We start from the raw sequence: 11967 nt of genomic DNA, 5'->3' as shown, positions 1-11967 counted from the left end.
GATGTTTCTAGGCGCTCTTACCATGATTCGATGGGCAAGTCGAAAATTGTTGTTCCGAGTCACAAGGAGTTGTGAGCCCACGGCTAGCTGTATCCCTGAACCATTGAGGGTCACACAAGTAATGGATTTTTAATCCACGTTGAGATAGTTAAATTTAAAGAGTTAAATTTAATGAACAAAGAAGTGGGACTTCTTATTTAAGAGTAGAAGAGTAAGATTTCCTAAAATGACATAGGGATGGGCATTTTTGGAAACCACTGAATTCGGATTCAGAAAATTTATCTTGACTTTAAAAGATGCAGAAATGGTTTCTGTGCACATTGGTGAAATTGGTTTATCAATCTGAGTCACGATGAATTTTATATTAATTTCTGAACATACGGGCTTTGCTTGTCAGGCTTGAACTTATGACTAATGGGCCCTAAGCTGTTAGCAGCCTATATTATAAATAAGTTATTGCAGTACAGAAATTACACAACAGAGGTCGCAAAATATTTTCGAAAACCCTAGCTGTGTTTTTAAAAGTGGCCGCCCCCCCCCCCCTTCTCCTGTCTTTGCTCGAAAAATTCCAGCCTGTGAATTTTGAATTTGCAGTCTGGTTTAACGGATCAAATTCGTTAATTCTCTTTGTAGAAACTTCTGATAGATTTTCTGTGCAATCTATTAGAGGGATTAAACTTCTGTTCGTGGACCTGATTGAAGAATTGTTCGTCCATCAGTTGATATACAACAAGAGTAGAGTACTGTTGGTGTCCATAATCTCGTTTCGAGATTGGAGGTAAAATTTTAATTGATATTTAATTTTTACACTCACAATTTAATCGTAAAGTTTTGATACCCATGATATGGAATTGTTCCATATAAAATTTTTTAAACTTCCGCTGCACCGGATATCAATTCTGATTGATCTGATCACCGTTCTCCAACAGTCTGATGCTTGTGAAGACAATTTTCGTGAATTGAGACGTTGTTTGACAACAGCTCTAGTTCTTGCCTTACCGTCTGGATTAGGTGGGTTTGTAGTCTAAACTGATGCTTCTCTCCAGGGTTTGGGGTGTGTGTTGACTCAGAACGTCCACGTGATTGCTTATGCTTCCAAACAGTTGAAGATTCATGAGGAGAACTACCCTGTACACGATTTGGAGCTTGCAGCCATTGTCTTTGCTCTTAAGATATGGCGTCACTATTTTTACGAAGAGAGATTTGAGATCTTTACCGATCATAAGAGTTTGAAGTATCTGTTCACTCAGGCTGAGTTGAATATGCGGCAGTGTCGTTGGATGGATCTGCTTAAGGATTATGATTGTGAGATCAAGTACCATCCAGGTTCTTCTAATCCTGTTGCTGATGCGCTTAGTCGCAAGGTCTATGTTACTTCCCTTCGTACCAATTCAGTATCGAGGGCAGTGGAGGAGTGTTGTTCTTTGGGATTCACGTTCCATCATAAGAAAGAACTACAAGGGATTCATGTTTCTTCTGTGCTTGCGGAGCCAGCGTTGTATCGACGAATCCGGGAAATTCAGAATTTTTATCTGAAGACTCAGAGGTTAGCCCGTTTTGTGGAAGGAGATAACACTTCTGGTTTTCATCTTCAGGGAGACGGACTGTTGTGTTTTTTTGGTCGATTAGTGGTACCCGATGATTCTTCTTTGAGGGAAGAGATCTTATTGCAAGCTCACCGCAATCGATTTTCTATACATCCAGGCAGCATGAAGATGTACAAGGATCTTCACACTCGTTTTTGGTGTAAAGGGATGAAACACAGCGTTTATCAGTTTGTATCCCGATGCCTTGTGTGTCAGTAGGTCAAGGCAGAGTTTAGACGACCCGGAGGATTTCTTCACAGCTTAGAGATTCCTGAGTGGAAGTGGGAGCATGTGACGATGGATTTTGTCACCCACTTGCCTATGTCTCCCAAGAATTGTGATGCTATTTGGGTTGTGGTGGATCGAATGTCTAAGTCAGCGCATTTTCTTCCCTATAACCGAGATTATACCTTTTATAGGATGGCGCAATTGTATGTGCGAGAGATCATTCGATTGCATGGCATTCCGTTGAGTATTGTCAGCGATAGAGATCCAAGATTCACTTTGAGGTTCTGGGGTAGTTTCCAGCAAGCCCTGGGTACTACTTTCATGGCGAGCGTCAGGTTGAGGGTCTTCAGATGATTTAGCAGATGATCGATGCAGTGGAGGTGATCCGTAAGAGGATCAAGGCAGCCCAGGATTGATAGGCTAGATATGCAAACACTCACCGCATGCCACTTCATTTTGAGGTAGGAGAGTATGTATTCTTGCATGTATCACCTTTTCGGAAGGTGATGAGGTTTGGTCTCAAGGGTAAGTTGTCACCAAGATTTATTGGTCCTTTTGAGATTCTCGAGAAGGTTGGGGACGTGGCTTATCGTATAGCTTTGCCACCAAATCTTTCAAAGATTCATGATGTGTTTCACCTGTCTTTGTTGAGGCAGTACGTGGCGGATCAGTCACACATCTTGCATCCGACTGAGGTGCAGTTAGATCAAGATTTGTCGTATATTACAGGAAGGACAAGGTACTTCGTAACAAGCGGATACCATTGGTGATGGTACAGTGGCAGCGCAGAGGTACAGAGGAAGCTACTTGGCAGTTAGAAAGTCGAATGCTAGTTGAGCACCCCGAGTTGTTTTGAGATTCTGTATTTTCTTGTATCGAGTTTTTTTTACTTGTTCAGTTGTAATAAGAACATTCGTGTTGAGTTTCATACTTTTTCTCTTACTTTAATTTCGAGGACGAAATTTCTTAAGTGGGGGAGAATGTAGTGACCCTCAATTAATCAAGGTAATTAAGGAAATTAATTACTAAAATTGCCTAAATATTCCAAGATGGATCGGACGGTCCGAAGAGGAGTTCGGAGGATCCGAAGAGGATCGAAAGCTCCGAACTAAGGATCGGAGGCTCCGATCGTGATCGGAAGCTCCGTCGGCAAGATCGTAAGCTCCGATCGGAATCAGGGCGCACATGTCATTGCTTATGTCAGCAAGGTGACATCATGACTGACGTAATATCGGGCGATCGGACGCTCCGAAGGTGGGTTCGGAGGCTCCGAACGTCGTTTATAAATAGGGGGTCCGAGGCTCATTTGTGACTCGCACCATTCCTCTCTTCTCTCTGATTCCTAAACCTTCTAACTCAGATTTAGGGAGATCTAGGCGTCCTATTGGGATTCCGGAAGTGGCTTAGTGATCTAGGCATTGTCGCGGAGCTGTGGCTTAGTTTTGAGGTTATCGACAACAAAGGGCTATCGACGGACACAGGTATAGCTTTGGATTCCTAAAAATATTTAGGAGTATGCTATAGCTTAGTTAAGGCTTTTAGAGCTTTATTATTTATGCATGGGTAATTGCATTGTAGTAGCAGTATCTGGACTAGTAGACTTGGAGTCTAGGTCAGCGGAGCTAGGTTTGACCAGCGGTGTTAGGCTTTGTCTGCAGTGTTAGAGGTACGTAAGTACTGACCAAGATAGCCGGCATGATATATTTGCATGTATGTTGCATGAGCATGTGCTATATGTTTTATCATGTTTTACCGCCTTAGCACATGCATGGTTTTACGTATGACTGCATCCGGAGAGATGTGAGTCATTGACAGTTTCCATAGGGAACAGTGATCTCATGTTGGACTCGAGTCAGGTTTGATAGTTTCCATATGGGACTTGTATCCTGTTTTGGATTCGGGTCAGGATGGGGTTGGCTCAACCCTGATATAGAATATACGAGTACCCCGTAGAGTAGCTCTCTAGCCGGTACTGTATATTCCTGGCGCCCTGAGCAAGTGTTTTACCTGAGATTTTAAATCATTTGTGTGCGCATATTTGTACATATATCATTGCTTTCGTATTGAGCGTTGTCGCTCACGCCCCCTATGTTTGGTATTTGTGGTATACCTTGTGGCGGGGCAGGTTTGAAGCTAGATGGCCCAGGATGCTCAAAGCAAGAATGAGGATCCTAGGGTGAGGGATTGTAGAGGGTAGAAATTTGTTTACCCTGAACCTTCAATTTGGTTGTAATTTAATATTTATACACTTTCATTATCATCGTTTGTATTCTGCCGTTCGGTTTTTTTGTACCTTAATTTATCCGCACCTTACGATTTTAAGTATTATTGCATGCGCTTTATATTAAACTCTGATTAGGTAGTGGATCCGGGTAGGGTTGGTACAACTGAGGGAAGCGATCACATGTTGGCAGGTAAATTTTTGTTATGTGGTAAAATTCTACACTTGTCTTAATTGATAGTGGAGCATCGCATTCCTTTATTTCTAGTCGCTTCGTTAAGAGACATAGATTACCTTATGTATCATTAAATATGGATTTAGTTGTATCTAATCCGTTGGAGCAGGAGGTAGTAACTAAGCGTCTAGTGATGGGTTGCCTTCTGTAGTTTGAGGGTAATGTGTTATCGGCTAATTTGATGATATTAGTGATGACAGATTTTGATTGTATTTTGGGAATAGATATTTTGTATCACGCTACTGTGGATTGTGATCAGCGTCTGGTATAGTTTCATCCTGTTGAGGGTGATAGCTGATACTTTTATGGTGAGGGTGCGCGACCTCCGATGCCACTTGTTTCGGCTCTAAAGAATGTCATGTCTTGGAGTCAGGTGGGGAGGGCTACCTCATCTATGCAGTTGATATGTTCACGAGTAGTCCGGGTATTGATCAGCTACCGGTTGTCAACGAGTTTCCTGATGTATTCCCTGATGAGATTCCTGGTTTTCCGGTTCGAGAGGTTGAATTTGGTATTGATCTAGTACCAAGAACTACGCCTATATCCCGAGCACCTTATCGTCTGGCACCTTCAGAGAAGAGGGAATTGAAACAGCAGTTACAGGATCTGCTTCATAAGGGATATATTCGTCCAAGTGTTTCTCCGTGGGGAGCACCTGTGTTATTTGTCAAGAAGAAGGATGGATCGATGCGATTATGTATTGATTATAGGCAGTTGAATCGTGTCACCATAAAGAATAAGTATCCTTTGTCGCGGATTGATGATCTGTTCGATCAACTACAGGGTACTTCTGTCTATTCTAAGATAAATATGAGATTTGGATACCACCAGATGCGGGTACGAGATTCAGATATTTCTATGACTACTTTCAGGACTAGATACGGGCATTATGAATTTCTGGTAATGCCATTCGGTTTGACGAATGCACCGGCAGTCTTTATGAACCTGATGAATCAGATATTTTGAGAATATCTGGATAGATTTGTCATCGTCTTCATAGATGATATTCTTGTCTATTCTCATGACAAGGATGAGCATGCAAAACATCTAAGGATTGTGTTACAGACGTTACGAGATAAGCAGTTGTATGCGAAATTGAGCAAGTGTGAATTTTGTCTTGATCGGGTAGTGTTTCTCGGTCATGTGATTTCTAGTGAAGGAATATATGTTGATCCTAGTTAGATAGAGGCAGTGCTGAACTGGTCTGGTCCGACGACGGTTGCTGAGATTCGTAGTTTCTTGGGTCTAGTTGGATATTATCGTCGGTTCATCGAAAATTTTTCACAGTTGGTCAGGCCTTTGACTCAGCTTACTCGAAAAGATGTTACCTTCATTTGGTCCTCGGATTGTGAGGAGTCATTTCATGAGCTGCGTAGACGTCTTACTACTGCACCTGTGCTAGCTCTACCTTTTGGATCAGGAGGTTATGTTGACTTTACTGATGCCTCTGGTCAGGGGTTAGGATGTCTTTTGACACAGGATGGACATGTTATTGCCTATGCTTCTCAACAGTTGAAGACGCATGAGAATAATTATCCAGTGCATGATCTCGAGTTAGCCGCCATTGTATTTGCTCTCAAGATCTGGAGGCATTATCTTTATGGCGAGAAATTTGAGATATTCACGGATCACAAGAGTTTGAAGTATGTATTCACTCAGTCAGAGTTGAATATGCAACAGAGACGCTGAATGGATCTTCTGAAGGATTTTGATTGTGAAATCAAATATCATCCAGGTTCTGCCAATCTTACTGCTGATGCCTTGAGTCGGCGGGTGAGACTTTCTGCACTTCAGACTAATGAAATATCTCATATGATTCAAGAGTGATGTTCATTGAGTTTTACGCTCAAGCACAAGAAAGGGAGGAATGGGATTCATTTGTATACTATTCTATCTGAGCCAACATTGTATTATCGGGTTAGAGATGCTCAGATGTCTGATGTTATGACTCAGCGTTTGGCATATCTAGCCAATGGAGTTAATACATCTGGATTCCACTTTCAGGAATATGGTTTATTGTGTCTATCTAATCGAGTGGTTGTACCTGATGTTGCGGAGCTCAGGAATGATATTCTTTCTCAAGCTCACAGGAGTCGATTATTAGTTCATCCTGGTAGCATGAAAATGTATAAGGACTTGCGAACTAGATTCTGGTGGAAAGGGATGAAGCGAAGTGTTTATCAGTTTTTTTCGATATGTTTGGTTTGACAACAGGTCAAGGCTGAACATCGACGACCAGGTGGATTACTGCAGAATCTTGAGATTCCCGAATGGAAGTGGGAGCACGTGACTATGGATTTTGTCACCCACTTGCCTATGACTACACGTAAGTGTGATGCTATCTGGGTTGTCATTGACCGGTTGACAAAATTAGCACATTTCATTCCTTACAACCGGGAGTATTCTTATGATCGGATGGCACGCTTATACATACAGGAGATAGTGAGATTGCATGGGATTCCAGTGAGCATAGTTAGTGATAGAGACCCGCAATTTACCTCACGTTTTTGGGGTAGTTTTTAGCAGGCGTTGGGTACCACTCTGAGTTTGAGCACTGCATATCATCCGAAGACTGACGGGTAGTCAGAGCGGACTATTCGTACGTTGGAGGATATGCTACGTTTTTTTGTCATGGATTTTGGCTTATCTTGGCAGGATCAATTATCTTTGATTGAATTTGCCTACAATAACAGTTATCATCGCAGTATTGATATGACACCTTTCTAGGCATTGTATGGTCGATGGTGTCGTACTCCGTTATTCTGGGATGAAGTCGGGGAACGACAAGTCTAGGGTCTGAACTGGTGCAGCATATTGTAGACAAGGTAGATTTGATCAAACATAGGATCAAGGTTGCTCAAGATAGACAAATCAGTTATGCTAATATTCACCGCAGGCCACTTCAGTTTGTGCCTGGTAAATATGTGTTCCTACGAGTATCACCTTTCAGGAAGGTGATGAGATTCGGTGTGAAAGGCAAGTTGTCTCCTCGTTTCATTGGACCTTTCCAGATACTGGAGAAGATTGGAGATGTTGCTTACCGTTTGGATTTACCGTCATATCTTTTCAGTATACACAATGTTTTTCATGTGTCGTTGCTTTGACAGTACATAGCTGATGAATCTCATGTGATTCACTCTACTGATATTCAGCTAGAGCCAGATCTGTCTTTTGTTGAACGACCAATCCGTATCCTAGACAGGAAGGAGAAAGTTCTTCGGAACAAGACTATACCACTTGTGATGGTACAGTGGCAGCGCCGAGGCGTTGAAGAAGCAACTTGGGAAACTGAGATTCGTATGCAAGCGGAAAATCCTGAGTTGTTTGCTTTGTACTTTTGATTACCATGTAAGATGTAATTATAGTTGTTATAATAAAACATGGTTTGATGTTTCATATTGTTATCTTGATTTGTCTTTAGATGCTATTTTGCGGATGAAATATCTAAAGGTGGGGAGAATGTAGTAACCCAGAAATCATTTTAAGATAATAATATGTTAAACATGATTAAGGTTTAGTAATTAACTAATTTTGGAGTGTTATTGGACTTCAGAAGGAAATTTGGGCTTTTGACTTTTGGGCCGGATCGGAAGCTCTGAACCCAGATCGGAAGCTCCGATCCCAGCCACTTCGGAAGCTCAGCAGAAGCACCGAGATCGGAAGCTCCGATCTCCGGCTGCCAGCTTTGCCCAATGACTCAGCTACGAATTTTTACAAGTGTTGAATCGGAAGCTCCGATCGTCGGATCGGACGTTCCGATCCTGGCGTGTCCTGCATGCACGCAATGAGCTGGATCGGAAGCTCCGATCCCGAGATTGGTGGTTCCGATCCTGGCCGGGAATTTTTCCTATAAATAGGGCTTCCCAGATTCATTTCAATTACGAATTCCCGAGCTTTCCTTCTTTAGTTATATAGTGTGAGTTATACACTTGAGGGCCCTATCGGTAATAATAGAAGTTTAGGAATAACCAAGTTGTGGTAATAGTCATCCGGGACTAGCATCTTCAAAGGGCTATCTACGGACGAAGGTATGGTCCGGAAATCTATTTAAGTTTTGGGAGTACTTATTAGCTTAGTTAAGGCTTATAGAACTTGTGTAGTGATACGACGAACTTTTGAATATAGGCTTGGAACCTAGGATCTACTATACTTGAACTAGCCTAGAGGTACGTACACATTGACTGAGATTGCCAGCGAGTATACATGTTTATATTTTGCATTTATTTGGCATTATTATATGACATGATATATGATTTACCGCTATCTATACTCATATGTCATGTGCATATATACGTTGAGCCTATACCTTGTTATACCTGATTATCGAGCCGCTCAGCTCTATACTCGATAGTCTGTCACTGAGAGTACCGTGATGGCGGGGGCATTTATGTCTGTCTACTCTGGTGTATTAGACGAGTGTGGTTGCACCCAGATGTTGATCCGTGCGGTGGCAGCACTCATATGGCGCCGGTTCTGAGCATGACTTTTCGGATGACCCTTTTACTAGTCATCATGTTTCATGCATTATATACATATGTTTACTCATGTCTATGTACTGGGCGTTAGCGCTCACATTCTAGTTGTTATCTTGGACACCCTATTCCATGGGGCAGGTCGCAGGATGGACGGAGCTGGTAGTTCAAGGCAGGACTAGGGAGCAGGAGCCTTGAGGAGTTTGTTATACAGCAGGATTCGATATATTTGTATAATGTTTATTTTTTTAAGTTTTCGATATGGTTGTATCACTACAGATTTAAGCCTGGATTTTTTTTACTAAGCTGATATGTAAATTATGGATTATGTTTCCGCACCTTTTACTCTGTTAAGTTATTTTGCTGTATTAAGTTTAATGCAAGCTATTAGTTGCCAGTTAGTAGGTGATACCATGCAGGGTCACTACAGTGGTGATGCTAAAAAGGGGGAAAAAAGGCTACCTCATTAAAGGCCAAAGGCAAAGGGAAGAAGTGAGAAGAATCAGATCAAAACAAGAGTAGATCATATCAAAGCAACAACTTTCTTAGAAATTTTTTTGACATTTATTTTTTCTAAAAATTATTATTCGATCTATGCAAGAATACTTTTGTAAATTATTTTGATCTATCGTTTTAAATTGATCCGGAATTAGTTTTGACATCACCAAAAAGGGGGAAATTTTTGGAGATCAAACTCTACGTCTTGGTGATAACAATTCAAAACAAAACCAAGTAATAAAATAAATGAGAATTTAAGGAAAAACGAAAGAACATATCAAAATTGACTCGTACAAACCAAATCTCAATAAACTGTCCAGATCGAGTTTCCGATGAAATTTAAATTTTGGATAAATCGAGTATTAGATCACTTACTTCGACAGATCAAATACATTGAACCTCCACTAGAAAAATCCATATTGTTCAACAAGATCAAGTATGAAAGGCATCAACCAGATTAAAGTATCGAATGGAAGCATCCATTGTTGAGCTAAAAGACAAAATCATTTAATGAAGATTTGAACGTTGGTTGGCTTCCCTCAAAGTCAAGATTTGTGGCAAATTTATGAGATATGTTGGCGGCTCAATCTCAAAAATTGTTGGGGGCTCACTAGCTAGTTTTTGAAGACTATAAATACACAATGATTCAAAGTTTCTATGTACAGAGTGAACAACACAAGACATTGAAATCAAATAATGTCAAATTCATCCGAAAAATCAAAAAAACCTTCACTCCATATCCTAACTCAAAAACTCATCGTACCGGATCAAAGTTTTGAAGTACTGAGTTAGAGAGTATTTCAAGAGCAATTGAGCTCGAAGAAATACATACAATATCAAGAAAGATACAGATCAAAGCTAGTCGTAGCTTTCCAGATCAAAATCCCAAAGAACATTCTGTGGCTTCATTTTGTAACTCAAAGCAGAGTGTTTGTTCTGCTTCGAAAGATTGTGTTGGCAGGATTTCCACTCAAATAGTTGATTGGATTGGATTTGTACAAAGAATTGTTTAAATCAAAGTTTTCTAGTGGAATATTTCTGAAAACAGAAGAAGGGGTGACATAAAAGATTAATATCCAAACATCCATAAAAATCGTGTCCCTTTTACTTGTTGCACTTACATTATTTATCTTCCTTAGATTATAACAGTTCAAATATGCGAGGAAGATTTTCCGCCTGATCTTATCAGATATTTCGAGTAGATCAAAGTTTTTAAACAAGCAAAACTTTAGTCTGATTTTCACAAATCAGATCGAAGTACCTTTAAAAATTTAAATAGTGTATTCACCCTCTCTCTACACGTATTTTCGATCCTAAAAAATGGTTAAGAGGCAGAACCAGAAGCCGCCATTCTTGATGGCTTCCTAGAGGGCATTTATTCGACAAGTTCCAATTCACAAGCATGTTCATTTTCACATTCAAGCAGCAACATAAGCCAAAATACAATTGAACAAAAAGAGCAAGAGCACACTAGAATCAACAACTCAAGAGACGGAAAGACATAATTCTCTCATTCATATTCAAAAAAGCTAGAATTATATAAAGAAAATCTGACAACTAGATTAGGCAAGAAAAACTGATAACGTGTTAACTTCTTCATAGACAAGGTGAACCTGAGAATAAACATTTTTCTTCTAGCAGGAGGCAAAAAGCATTCACTGCTCCACATACCCTACCATTTCGAACCATCTAAACAAAACTGCACAAATCCACAGTCTGTCAAATCTTTATCCAAAATCTATTTGAAAATCAATGCAAAAGACCCAACAAAATATTAAACAATAAGAAATAACAGATAAATAAAAAGAGTTTATATCTCCATCCCAAGACATATTTAACTTATAACAAGCTCGGGAACTTCTCGTTTACACCGTATATTTTTAACATTACACATGAAGCAAAAATTATGAAGAATGCCTGTTAAATATCCACAACTCTCGTTGGATTAGTTCAAAATATAGGTACTTCATCATAGACCTAATGTTCAAATTGAAAGTTTTCTAGCAAAACAACATGACCATAATATGTCCAGAAAAACATACTACTTTCAAAAGCACTTCGTGAGAAAGGATAAAAATTTAAAAAATATAACAAAAGAACACTCCAAACTTGATTGTTAGTTTCTCATATTGAAGACCCTTTCCTGTTCTTGAGCTCCAGAATACATTGCAAAGAATACACAATCTATTATTAGTAAAATACCCGGAACAATCAATGAATCTTAAACACCAAGCAAAGAAAGAACCAAAATCAAACATTAACCTTTGAAAACAAAAACAAATAAAAGAGAAAATAGACAGACACTCGGAATCTTATTGAGTCCATCCTCAAAGATATAATTGAAGGAACGATCATCCTAGTTTTAGCCTTTAGGTGAACTAATTGTTAGTAGCAGGAAGTTTCTGAAGGCACTGCGTTGCGATTCCTGTTAAATTCCCCATGAACTTATTGTTATGCTACCTCGAACCTATTTTGTGTAAAAAAAATCTCCAAATTAAATACCCTTGTACACCTAAAAAAAATTGTAAGATAATGGGAAAAAAAAAAACAAAACTAATCCAAATAGTATTTATATAAAAAATTCAAATTAAAATCACGGAACATAAACCATATCATATACGTGCTTATGTTTATACGAAAGCAAGTATGTGTCTAGCAAGTAAACACATACTCCCAAATCATTACTGAATGAAATATGAAAAATGTTCAAAACTTCGAATAAGAGAT

Source organism: Henckelia pumila, chromosome 1, assembly GCF_033568475.1.
Source record: "Henckelia pumila isolate YLH828 chromosome 1, ASM3356847v2, whole genome shotgun sequence".
Lineage (NCBI taxonomy): Eukaryota > Viridiplantae > Streptophyta > Magnoliopsida > Lamiales > Gesneriaceae > Henckelia > Henckelia pumila.
The sequence above is the reverse complement of the archived record's forward strand: the minus strand, read 5'-3'. Positions refer to the sequence as shown.